This window comes from Micromesistius poutassou (assembly GCF_964030765.1).
Source record: "Micromesistius poutassou genome assembly, contig: SCAFFOLD_4989, whole genome shotgun sequence".
Lineage (NCBI taxonomy): Eukaryota > Metazoa > Chordata > Actinopteri > Gadiformes > Gadidae > Micromesistius > Micromesistius poutassou.
Genome location: NW_028177505.1, coordinates 4,756 through 18,357, shown reverse-complemented (window position 1 = coordinate 18,357; position 13,602 = coordinate 4,756). Strand labels below are relative to the sequence as shown.

Below are 13,602 nucleotides of genomic sequence, written 5' to 3'. Positions count from 1 at the left end.
CACAGGCACAGTGGACTTAAGACAGGGTTACGTCTTGGACAACATTGGAGGAATAATCTACTTGCCGAAAGTAAAAGAAAAGTATGGATGTGTCTCCCATATCTGCTGTCCAGTTTATCTGATATATTCCAAACGTACAGCCAGCTATGGAAGTCTCAAGGTAAGACATGGTTGCATTCTGGAGCAGATTGGAGAAACTAATATTCTTGGCCAAAGGTTCCCTTATCTCTTATGTGCACCTTCTCTCTCATGTGTCTCTCATATCGCCTGTCTGATTTATCAAAAAAATATCTGCCGATTAGGTTGAAACACATTCTAAAGTAGGCCTAGGTAGGGTAAATGTAACTTGTAACTCATTAAAATTAAAAATATTTACTGACTTACAGATAGCAATGCACAAAATAGGAGGGTACTAAGGGGATAAAGGAGCAAGGCTGGATATGGTGTGATTCTGACCAATTATTTTCATATTATGGTCATATTCACTTTGTGACACACATGCGTGTATGTTTACTATGTATGGGTGGTATGGGTGGCATCGTGTGTGTGTGTTGCTCGTCTTCACTGCTCCTTAAGGCGCCATGGCACCGAGATGAGGGAGCACCTTAATGTCCAAGCCACTGAGCGGACGCATAAAGGAACAGTGGTGTCGCTATACACGCTTCCCCTTCTTGCATTTCAGTAGACACAGAGGTCAACCAGAGCCCAGTACGAAAACATCAAATCCCTTTCAAAGTCAACCTATGAAGATCTGATGCACATCAGATTGAATGGAGTGAGCTTCAGAGATTGGGTCTAAATTGGAACAGTATTGAAGTCCTTTTTTTTTTCATCTCTTGAGACAGAATCTTTCTTTTTTTCTCCTAATGATGATGTTATTATAAAACGGGACTGATTATTCACCACGCTCCCTCTGACTAAAAATAAGTGCATAGCCTTCCACAATAATAGCGGCGATGGCAGCAAACAGTAGTGAAACAGTAGTGGGAAAGGGAGAGCAGTGTTCAGGATGGCTGCGTTTTCAGCTTTTAATTGGCTTTTCCAGCCACTTAAAGTTCTTTGTTTGTACTTGTTGTCAGTCGGCGACACGTCTGTTTATTTTTACATACTCCGCAGCATATGCACAACTTTACTATGTAGTGTAAGTTCAAAAAAGAGGAATTGCAAATAAGGTTTATCTTCATTAGCCTGAAACTAACAAATGCCAGTGTGTACGTCAAAAAAAATTCTCAGTTCCAAGCTGTTCCTTGATGGCTCCAACCGTTGTACTATACAGCATATGCTTAGTTTACTCATGTGTATTAACATCTTGAAACCCTTCTTTTTTTTTTTAAGAATCCTTGGCAGCCGTGCAGAGAGCCAGCCCTGGCATCTCAGGCATGTTACCATTTGATAACACTCTGGACCACTTCCAACTCCATCCTCACACCTTCTCTCCTCATGGCCTTTTCTTCTCAGTTTCAGCTTGAAAGGTGCTTCAGGGCCTAATGGGGTGTTTATAAAAACATGTGAGCAAAGAAAACTTGTTTTCGTATCACAAATGAAACCGACAAGGCCACTGTGAATGCTGTTTCACCGAGGAAGTAACTCTGGCTGGGGAAAGTGCAAATCTGTTTTCACACACACATTCCCTGTCGCTGTGACACCCTCTTCCCCTCTCCCTCGACCCCGTCAGTGACCTGCTGGAGTCAATGAGTGCCGGCCCCTAATGTGAGCTTGTGTCTCGGTGGATCCCAATCAGCCTTCGGGTAAGGGGAGGGGAGGGGAGGGGAGAAGAGGGGAGAGGAGGGTGTGGGGGAGGGGGGGTGCTGCATATACCGCCGACTATGGAGGCAGGGTTGATGTTATCGTTGTTCCTCTGAAGTCTTCGATTTTCCCTTTGAACACACTGTATCTCCTCCATCTCGTACCAGGCTGCAAATAGAACAACACTGGAAGCGCCCCCCCGCCCCCACCCGCCCCCCCCCCCCCCCCACGCCCTCGGAACACATGAACGTGGCTGGGAGGAGGGGGTGGGTGGGGGGGAGAAGAGGGAGTGTGCAGGGCGCAGGGCTGTATGGCTGAGTGAGGAGGATGGTGGTTTGGCAACTCATGAACACCAGGTAACACCTGACAATAAAGGAACATTCCTTAACCATGGATAAGTCAGTGCATGAACTAGCTAACAAACTGTTAATTAACAGTAAACGTAAATGTGCTAGTCATCATTTACAAATAGAGTTCGAGTTTACTAATGGTGTTCATGTCCCCTGCACAGTCTCGACCGTGCTCAAGCAGATGAAGGAAGGAGGGAAGGAAGAAAGACACTGAGAGGCAGAATATAATGAAGGAAACTCAACTCGTTGCAAGCAGCCGGTGTGAGGTGCTCAGGGGGGGATAAGCATAACAACAGAATAAATATCTTCAAGGGAGCGGAGAGAGACAGAGCTGGAGAGAGAGACTGATGGAGAGAGGAAGAGGGAGCAGATAGTCGTAGATAAAGACCTTGCCTGCTCTCCCAGGTGCTCCCTCCAGCTGCAGCCGTCGTGGATGGAAATAGATGTGTGCAGAGCCGGATTAAATAAATGGACTACACTAGGCAGACTGTATTTTTTGGGCCCCCCTCCATCGATGTTATTCATAAATTGAAATCTGAAACTTACCAAAGTTACTAATAAAATGGTTATTTGTACGCCAAAATAAGTCATGTGTTGTATATTATATTAGTCTATCAGACTATTTTTTGATTTTTATTATTTATATGTTATTACACGGCTCCATTAAATGCTATTAAATTATCCTTATCTCTTATCCATTGCCAGTGTCATTGTTAAGGCAGTAGTACCAGTAAATCACAATAGGTGTCAGCATTGCAGGTTCACAGCTGTCGGACGGCTCGTGATTTCATATGATTTTTGGGGAGGGGTTTGAGTCGGTCCGCCATGATGGCATCCACGGCTATCGGTTGCCAGGGGCAACGTTGTCAGAGCGGCATAGAGACAGATGAGGAAATACGCGACATAGAGACGCAGGAGACATTACGAGTTAGAAATAAAGAAATAAATGGAGAAGAATAAGGCGAAGGAAAAGGGTCCTAGTGAAAATGCAGAGAACACACTCTCATCGACGAAAATCGGCCAAGATTATTCTGTCTCTAGTGTTCCAAGATATAATCTCATCAACTCCAAGAGCACCCGATCGCAAAATCGGGGTTATCCAACATGATAGATATTTTCGGAATGTTGAGTGAAGGGCAATTTCCACCAGAACCGTCACGGAAGCGGCACGGCAATAAAAACGTTCGCCGAAGACATTAAGCGCAACGAGACGGTTTTAGAACGTCGCAGGGGAAAAGTTGCAGCAGTGTGAACTGGTCGTCGCAAGGCGTCGCAAGGAGTCCCCAAAGATTGAACATGTCAAATCGCCAGGTCCAGTTTTAGAACGCAACGATGTGGCTATTTCTCTTCAGCCAATCAGGACACAGCACAGAACAATTTAGGCTTATTAAATAGGCCTACAAGTTGTAGATCCTTATCTTTGGTTCCAGAACAACGATTGTAGATTACGTTAGGCTTGAGCTGATTCATTGACATTATTTTAACGGGACCACGTTACACGTTAGCCGTTGTTATGGTTACATGCTGCCAGTCCGACGTGTTCCCATTCCAACAGTCCTGTACGCGTATGCAAATTAGCCATGTGCGCCAAACAGAAGAAGGGCCCTATCTTGCGCCCGGCGCAATTGACTTTCTACACCGACGCATACGTGTCGTTGCTAGTTTGCACCCGGCGCAAAGCTGATTTTCCCCCGCAGCAACCAGGCACCACTACACTTGCATGTTAAATATTATGATGTCAAAGATTATTCATACGTGTGAAACTGCATAGAAATAGCGTTTGGATTGTGGAAACATTTTTTTCCATAGGGCTACATGAATGAACATGAATGAAGTATAGTAGGCTATGCCATGCGTTAAAATAATAATAATAACAATAATAAATTCGAGCAAAGTATATTCCAGGCTTCCAAAACAAAATCTAGTTTTAGGGTAAATGATTGGTTAAATGATTTGGGAAAGAACAGCTGATACAGCGGTAAGTTGTAGGCCTACTTTTAAATCAATGCATCTGCAAACACCGTACAGCAAACACATGTTCTTGACAAAGACATCGTGTACAAGCCCATTACTTTTAGGATTGATGAGTATTTGATCGTGAGAAAACATAGTTTTACCGCGAGTGAGTGTTTAAAATAATGAATGAATGCGGGTGATGCTTGGTGTGCGCGTGTGTGTGCGCGCCCATCTAAACACACGCAAATTAAACAAGTGTATGAGAAGGAAATCGAGTCAGTCGACCTGCGATAAGCAGCTGATTCTGAACGAACTCGTCTTCGAGATGGACGTGTTCTAACGCATTTTTAATAAATGAAATGTTAACACAACAGTATATATCCGACCATTTAATTTTCGAAATTTTAGGTGAAGCCGAGCTTCCCTTGCAGTCGAGAAGTCGCCACTACGAAAGAATGCAATGTATCCAACTAGCGGGATCTAAACAAACTAAACTCCAGCGAATTACTACAATGCAGACGTAGTGGAGAATGGCGAGACACAGCAACTCTAGCCTACTCTCAACCAAAATAAAACGAATCGCAAACCTAAGTTAGGTTAGCCTACTATTTAGCAGGATGCTGTGATGCTGTTGCGGCTCTCAGCTGTGCCAGAGCGTTCACACACAGTTAGGGAGACCACCTGCCGTCGACGCCCGGTGCAGCGGTGTGAACTGCCCCGTTTTTAGAACGTCTCAGCCCGTCTCGTCGCAAGGAGTTGCGAGTTGCAAGCAGTTGCGTCGCGAATCTTTGGTATGAACTGGGCTTTAGAAACCATTATAGTCAATGTAGGCTATTCCACTGGATACGGCAGCGGCACGGAACCAAACCGGCACTACTTTTTTTGAAAGTTGCCGGTTCGCAGCCGTGTCTCACAACACTTGTACATGCAGCCATTCAGTTTATGATGTTTATGATCTTTATTCATTAATTGCGCCGCGGCCGAACTGACACGGATATTCTCTGTAAGTGTGATGCCCTTGAGAGATCACATTGATCTCAAATATATTTGAGTGAATTGAGGTTGGAAAACCGGTTCATGGTGTTGCGAGCACAGTAGTAATTTAGCGTTACGAGCAGCAGGGGGCAGTATGAGGCGGGGCGCCGGTTGCCGACCGAAAGTTTGCGACGGAGTGGGTTGCGTTGCGGTCGTCCTCTTTCCACGTGCTGTCGGAGAGGAAGGAAGTGATGTGCCCGTGTCTCTGTTTGTTATATGTATTTCAGGTCGGTATCGGTGCTTTTGAGTTTCGTGTGTTGATGTGGTGGTGTCCCCGAGTGTGTGTTGGTGTTGAGAGAGTTTGTGTGTGCGTGTCGGGACCTGTGTGTGTGCCGACGTTGGCTGCTAACTGTGGTGGCCGGCAGCGGCGCGGCAGCGGCGCGTGCTCATGTCCTCGTCCGTGTCTGAATGCGAGTGTGTTTGTCGCGTCGGTACGAATGCGTGTGTGTTTGTTGCGTCAGTGCGAATGTGTGGCTTCCTGTACATTTGGTTTAAGTTCATGTTTTTATCATTGTTGTATTGTTGAGAGTTGTGATTTGTGTGTCTGTTTGCTCCGGGTTTGCAGGGAAGAGGAAACAGTTAGTAAACTGTTTTGTTGCAAGGTTTAAACCTAAGAAAATACTAAATAATATCGTGTTATGTGAAGAGTGCATATATGAGGATATGTATAGTGGATTAATGAAGATTGAGTAGATCATCTCAAATTGTGTTCCAAGTGTGAACTACAATAAATCTACTCTTTCCACGTGCTGTCGGAGAGGAAGGAAGTGATGTGCCCGTGTCTCTGTTTGTTATATGTATTTCAGGACGGTACAACACTGAAAGAGCACCATTTACACCCTGCTACGCGGCCCGGTTCACGGGACCCGTAACATAAGCACCGCGGAAACCACTGCTGTCAAAAGACGCTGATCCATCTTCACTGTTGACGCGAGTTGCTCTAGTTCTACCTCCACAGCCCTGCAGCGGGCAATTATCGGACAAGATTGCCCTATAGTGTGTGGTGTTCCGTCTTGTGTTCGAATCTCATGTATTTGTATTTACGATCGGAGAGCAACAATCGGCTGAGATTCTCTTTATGTGTGTGGTGTACATTCGACTCAAAAATCGTAGTGTGGGGCAGCCTTCAGTGCGTTGTCCATTTAGGGAACCAGACAAAATGTAGCCCACTGTTCTTATGGTTTCCTCGACGATCGTGTGAGGCATTGGAGCAGTTTTTAACGCAGCAGTTATTTCCAGGCATTGTTAAAACAGTACAGAATTGCAACAACCTCCTCTGCTAGCAGCTACCGTGTCAACAATAACGCAAAGCTCAGCTGCACTCGGAGGGGCGTACCTTCCAACATGGCGGGAAGGGGAGGGGCTCTGTGCCGTGACGACAACTCCTCATTCTCAATAGCCCCCCGCTGTCTCTTCTTTTGTTCCTCTTCATTTTTTTTCTTTTTACGTTTTGCCACACCCGAAAGCATCTTGAATGTTAGCCTACTCAAAAAACGACCTGCCTGCTAGCTTTATTGTTCCGCTTAGTCTTGTCCCGCTGGCCTCCCCTCGGACTTAACTGATTGGCGTTAATGTGACGTAACGTTAAGATAAACAACGTCACTATTTTTAGTTAATTAATATATATTGATATATTAACACTGAAATAAATAGTAGATAGGACATTTGTATAGGCTATTTCCAAAAAAAAAAAAAAAAAAAATTATCCTTCTGTCTGGCCCCCCCCCCCGCCAATCAGGCCCTAGGCACGTGCCTAGTTTGCCTTTGGGTTAATCCGGCTCTGGATGTGTGTGTGACACCAGGGCCCCGGGAAGCGCTTGTGAGCTACACGGAGCCTCTGCCGTGGCTGTGCATTCAGTCTGTTGTTGATGTTGTTGTGCTGGATGATGTTGCCCCACGCAGCCGCAGACGGGGCCGGGGGGGGGACCCAGGCCCTTAGCGGGGCCCCTAGAGGAGAGCTGACTTCATATCGCTGTGGAAACGCCTGGCAGAGCTTTCACTTTGCTCTCGGGCGTTGATTTATGTAGATGCGAGGATGCTGGTCAGAACTCAGGGGCCCGAGACACAGAGGCGAGGGGGCGGTCGTTGTCCACTCTGTAATATATATTTACAGTGAGATGTCTCACTGTGCCCAATGGGTCATACCTCAGTGCTTGTAAGTAGGCTAAGGCCTTTTGCATTATGTTTATTATATGCATTTGTGTGGCTGTCAGCATCTGCATATTTGAGGAGAATGAATCGCGTACGGTGGCACTGAAATTAATATTTACTTCAAATGAATATATGTATACAGTATGAGTTTAGTTTCCCTGGGCTTCTGCTTAGTGATGTGTTTTATGTCCTGAAAAACAGCACGACATCCGTTCTTCATCAGCACATCAAAGAGTTTGTAGTTTTTCCTCCCACACACAGACACTCACACACACACACACACACACACATCTGAATACCTATATCGCAGCAGGCTTGGTTTCTACCCGATAATCTTCTTTCTGGTATACTTATTGGTACAGCTTTGACACTACGTTAATAATTCACCCTCCCATCCTCCCAGAAAGTGTGTCAAACACAGTGGACAACAAATGACGTCACATATTCAATAATGATTGGATTTCCAGTCAATCCGTCATGTTTAGAAAATGTTGTTAAGGCTTCATCACTCAGTTACTAAAGCATATATTTTTTTTAAAGTCTGCAGGCTGGTTGGTGCTCAAAAGGTGTGTGATAAGAGATGTGTGTGTATTGACGTTGCAGTTTGCTTGATAAATGCAGGTGTCTTACCTTTTGTTCATTGAATGAAATGAAACAACTACTTCCGGCATACAATACGTCTCTGTAGCTAAAAGTGAGGCAACGTGGTTATTCATCCGGTAAGCAATGGAGCCATTTTGATCTTATGAAGTTTGGCAGCAACTCGCACACTAGGAACTTGCTTAGATGGTAACCCCTGCACAGCTGGGTGGCATAGCATTAACAGATTTTAAATCCTGCAAAAAGACTGTGTTTGTGCAAAGATTATGCTATATTATATCAAATTGCCATTAAATCACCTGAATATAGTTCACGAGTCAAATTATATTTGACAAAGACTCAATAGTTTCATAAATGTGTAAAGAATTTTATTTAAATGTGTAAATAGGCTAAATAAAAATGAATTGATCTCTTGATTGGATAGTGTGCAGGCCTTCCTCTTTGTATAGTGCAGCCATCACCCTCTGATTGTCACCTACTGTACGTCAATGGGGAGGTCATTCATTTATGTCAAGGACACGGTAATAGACTTGCATCACACAATTACCAAACAAAGTACAGCACTGTTTGAGATTACATTGTACGCTAAGTGCTTCATCAATCACAGTGTAAAGATGGATTTTTACAAGCTGTCTAGGATGACATGTTCAAGCAGTTCTGCAGCAGATTGCTACTGAATGACCCATCACATCTTCATTTGGAGATAGCAGTTAGCATTTAAATAACACATTCAGGATGGCATCTTGAGTTGGTATTCACTTTTTAATATTCACTAATTAGGCTAATTTATACAGTAGACGCCAAAAATGGTTGAAAATTAAGTTGAGGTCAAACCACAAAATGTAAGGTTCTTTGGTTCTCGCTTTTTAAAATGATCATACTAATCTATTTTTCAGGCCATTTATATTTAGAGATAATGAGGGTGTATTTCGTACCATTTATTGGCAACAGTTGGGTCCACCATAGCGGACCATAGTCCATTTAATTTGTATAGGCATGCATGTGTATAGGTCTTGTGGCAACCCGGCCCCGTCGCAATCAACATGATGCAGAGCACCTGAGGAGCCGGGAGGAAGCCTGCTCAAAAGGCAGGCTTCCACAGCCATTCAGGGCTCTCTCGTGGCTGGGGTGGACGGAGAGTCCAGCCGTTGTGGCTGCGCCACACAATCATCTTTTAGTTCTTTTATAAGAAAGACTTATTATGTTTGATTAAACGTGCCGTTGTGGCTTAACACCCAAGCGATTCGAGTGCTGATTCAAGCGAGGTGGTTCACTCCCCGAGGCGGGTTGCCACAGTATTATTTTGGATGTATTGGTATTTCCCTTTTTGGATTCAAAGTAAAAAATATAGTTAAACAATGTTACAATTTGTAATTTAGTTCGAACGAAAAAAAACAAATTCTGCAACTAACAGTTGCACACGTACACCATGTATGTCTTCTCTCCCCCTACAATTGTCCCGACACATATACCAAAGCAGATTCCTCTTTTTGTAATCTACCCAGCTTGTGTTTTTACACTGCAAACACATCACACTCTCCTCCTCTCTGACAGACGGATCTCTCCATCTTTTAAACCCAGCCTCCAACACCTTGGTGGTAATCTGCCGTGCGTGTGCCCACGTCCGCAGCCCCCGTGCCAGACCGGAGGAGTCCCTGCAGAGAGCTGGACGTGCCGTGCATGTTTTATCTTCTTCCAGGCCATTGGCAGGGGAGACGGAGACAGGGGCAGACAAGGGGCCATCAGACAGCGGTCACGAGGGGCCCCAGACCGGGGTCACGAGGTATCCGTCTGACATCACATCCTCACACCTCTCCACCTGTGGGGCATGGATGGTGAGGATCCTGGGAAGAGGCTGTCTGGATGTGTTTCCACACTCTTGGCCTGACACGCACACGCCTCGCTTCTGACTGAACTCCAAGTGCCCCGAGCCGGAGTTCACCGCGGCACATTGCCAGGCGGTTTAGGGCCAACAGGATTTATAAATCTATGTAATCCATTCCAATCATTGTACACACTTCTAGATGTATATCTAAACAATGTGTTTTTATGGCCGTAGCTGAGATATAAACTGGCTGATTGTGAATATTTTTTTCTTTGGCCTGCAAACAGACTTGAAGCCATTTCTGCCCCTCCGTTATGGATCCAACATGGCACTAGTCGCTGCAGCAGAAGTGCTGCTAATTCTGATGCTGCCAAGACCGGCAGATGCGGCGCCGCAGATCAAATGAATATTACCGCTCCCTGTGGACTTGTAGCTTTGGCTGCTGTTTAAAGCCCGATCAATAGAGGAAACCAGAGCCTTGTCTATCAGCTGTGTGCGGTGGACGAGGACAATGGGTTTCTGGGAAAAAGCAAGAGAAAAAGGGTGGATATTTTTTAAATGGAATAGGTTGATAGAATTGTGTTTCCACACCGCAGACGTTTGGAGAATTCAACAGTATTCAATAAAATCATTTAAGGCTACCTCGAAAAACTGAGTCAATTGTTGAAAAGGGATGAAATCCGTCTCAGTTTTTCAGCTCGCCGACTATGGAGATTGGTCCGATTTACCTGCAGGCACTAGCTACCTTTCAATGTCCAAATCCATTAGTGATTCCTGTACTGCTAAAGCATGGCTCCGAGGCAACCATTTCCTCACATTAATGTCCAAACATCCACCACACCTCAATGGTTTATGCCTCCATCTACTTTGGCACGCTGTGTAAAGTAACGGAGAGGTTCATCGCTCTGGGTGACTGGAGCATTTGCAGGGTGGGCTAAAACACCAGAAGAAAGAAAAGCCACTGGAATATCTTGAAGCAACTTATTTATTATTAAGAACAAGAATATCAAATAAGAGAAGAAAGAAAATTGGCATTTTTTAATTTTTTTACAAACTTCATACCGCTGCGATGTGTCACTAATACAGCACAGAGAGAAAGACTTGCCAAGCTTGGGGAGTCATTTTACATTTTTTGATATTACCTTGGCTACAGTTTTGAAGATTTTTTTCCTTAGGCTTGAGATATCGCCCCACTCTGTGGAAACCAGAGTTTATAATGGTAGTTATTACGAAGCTATTCGAATGGGTGTTGAAATGTCAGGTCCATAAAGTGCTTCTCCCTCTTCCCCCCCCCCCCCCCCCCTCAGTCTTCCTGCCTTCCATTCATTCCCGTTGCCCTCATCACAGGCAAAGCAAAGAAAGGACCCTCTCCCTCTTTGAGTCTGCCTGCCCAGATGCCCTCATTGCCAGTCAAACGTGCGCTTCACCAGCCTGTAGAAGCTGTGGTTGTGCTCGCGCAGGTACGAGCGCAGCTTCTGCAGCACGGTGCTGTTGACGGCCGGGTGCGGCCGCCCTTTGGACTCATGCAAGCAGCGCTCACGTCCGTCGCTGCGGATGCAGTAGAAGCCCTTGGTCTGGTTGAAGTAGAAGTTAGAGGACACTATCCTGGGCGGCAGGTTGAGGAAGCGCTCCACCTTCTGCAGCTCGGGCAGCGGGTCGTGGATCAGCGTGTCCCCGTCCACGATGTGGATCTGCTCCAGGGGAAAGTGGCGCAGCCAGTTGCGCATGTGCACGTCGTAGAGGCTGCGGTGGATGGCCTTGTAGCGGGTGTTGAGGGCCCCGTTGCGCACCAGCAGGTTCTCGATGGCCTGCACGGGCTTGTGGTTCTCCAGCCGGTTGAAGTACACCTGGGTGTAGTCCGACACGACCCGCTCCGCCGGGTCCCGCAGGATCAGCAGCAGCTTGATGGATGAGTTCATGGCGCGGATGCGCTCCGGCGCCAGGGCCGACGTGAAGTAGCCCGGCGTCTTCTCCACCGTGATCTGCGCGGGGTACGAGTACGGCATCAGGTCGCGGTACCAGTCGAAGCCCTTGGCGTAGTTCTCGTCCCAGTCGAAGAAGTGCACCTCGGTGGCCGCCACCGCCACCTCGGGGTGAATGTCCAGCATCTCCAGCAGCGCCCGGGTGCCGCCCTTACGCACCCCGATGATGATGCTGTGCGGGGCTCGTTTACTCGTGCCTGGGGGCGGAAGATCCCCAGAGGCGTTGGCTGGTAATCCCGCATCGAGGTCCAGCGTGTGCAGGGGGACCGCTGCCTGGACCAGCTCAGGGGGGGAAGCGTAGGACTGGAGGACCAGGAAAAAGACGGAGGCCAGGAAACAGACCATGGCGAGAGAGTTCTCAGGAGGAGGCGAGGCAATGCAACAGGAAGCGGGTCATGAAAAAGGAGAGGATTTTGGTTTAGCTGAAGACCATCACGTCGGCCTTTCTGATGTCAATGTGGGCCGGAGCAGAGCAGGAAACGGCGATCTTCTTCTTCTGTTGTTGAACTCGCTTGTGAGGAGACGAGACCGCGGCCAGGCCAGAGTACATCTGCAACAAAGACAAAAGAACATTTCGGTAAATATAATACTATATGGAATACCTTGGCAGAATAATCTAATTTTCAATGTTATTTGCTTCTCCTTACATCGTTTCTCCTACCATTCATTGAACTTTTAAACCCACCTTACATTGTGATTTCTCGAGCTGAAACAGATTAAGCCAGACAGCTCATTACAGTTTTGCTGCTGGAATGTTCAAGCGTGGCTCAAGGCCAGATCAGGAGGGCAGGGCGGTCTGTTTCCCTGTGTGTTGAACCCTTGCCCAGGATCAATACACTTAACATCTGATCTGGGACAGTTCAAAACCAGGGTGCAAGGAGAGGCAAAAGGACGAATTTACAATAGCAGGAAATCAGAGGAGTTCCGACTTCTAGGTGACTTTGATTTCGTTCACATAAAGAAGAGAAATCAATATAGGAGCAGGTGTCACGAAATGGCTACAGGGATTGGTAGCACCCAAGCGCACGACAAGGTTGTTTCACAAAAAAAAGTCTTTACTTAGTTAAACACATGGACAATAAAGCAAGCATTTACAATGACTGAGCAGTGAAGAGAACAAAGGGGGAGACTTAAATACACAAGACTAAACAAGACACAGGTGGGCAGGGAACGAGGTACAAACGAGAGGCAGGCGGACATTGGACAAAACACAAACTAGACACAGGTGAGGGGCGGAGACACATAATCACAAGACAAACCAGGGACGACAAGGAACAGGAAGTGAATTATGTGACACCAACCCAGAACCGTGACAGCAGGAGGCAATGCAACTCAGCTGCTACACTATAAAGGGTTTAAGGTATTAAAAAGGTATTAAAAAGAAAGATGTTTATTTTGTCAGTTGAGAGAAACACTGACATTCTCCAGTTAATTGTACTTACCCCAATATAAAAGGGTTCCATTTACACAACATTTTTAAAATGAAAACGTGTATGACCGGTGTGTGCACAAAAATGCACAACGAATGAAAAAAAACAGCACTTTAAATGTCATGGGACATGTTTAGGAAAACAAATACTCAAGATGCTTTCATGAGGAAAACAAGCAGAGACAGCTGCAGTGTACACTTTTGGAGTCAAAACAACTAGACGAGGACTACGCAAACATCCAGCTTCAACAGCTGAAAGGTCACTCTGGGCAAAACTAATCTCACTGTGAAGTTCCCTGCTTGAGAAAAGAGCGAGAGACAAAGACACGACACACAATTCCCCAGCATCCTGCCAAAACAACATGTACACATGCGCCTGGACGCACACGCAGGCTTGTACAATGTTGTTGTTCTTAATAACACTGTCCAATACATCAAGAATAACTATTTATAAGATATATAATAACTTCAATTCTGCACCAGGGTACATACACCTGCGTTATTCATGTAGGAAATGTCATTCGAGGA

The 13,602-nt window shown here is 45.9% G+C and overlaps 1 pseudogene across 1 annotated transcript; it reads right to left on the bottom strand.

The window, feature by feature from the left end:
- Positions 1-11,063: 11,063 nt before the first annotated feature.
- LOC311376065 (heparan sulfate glucosamine 3-O-sulfotransferase 1 pseudogene) lies at positions 11,064-12,164 on the bottom strand (annotated as a pseudogene). Its single transcript has one exon. The product of its transcript is annotated as a heparan sulfate glucosamine 3-O-sulfotransferase 1 pseudogene (transcript).
- Between the last annotated feature and the right edge of the window lie 1,438 nt (positions 12,165-13,602).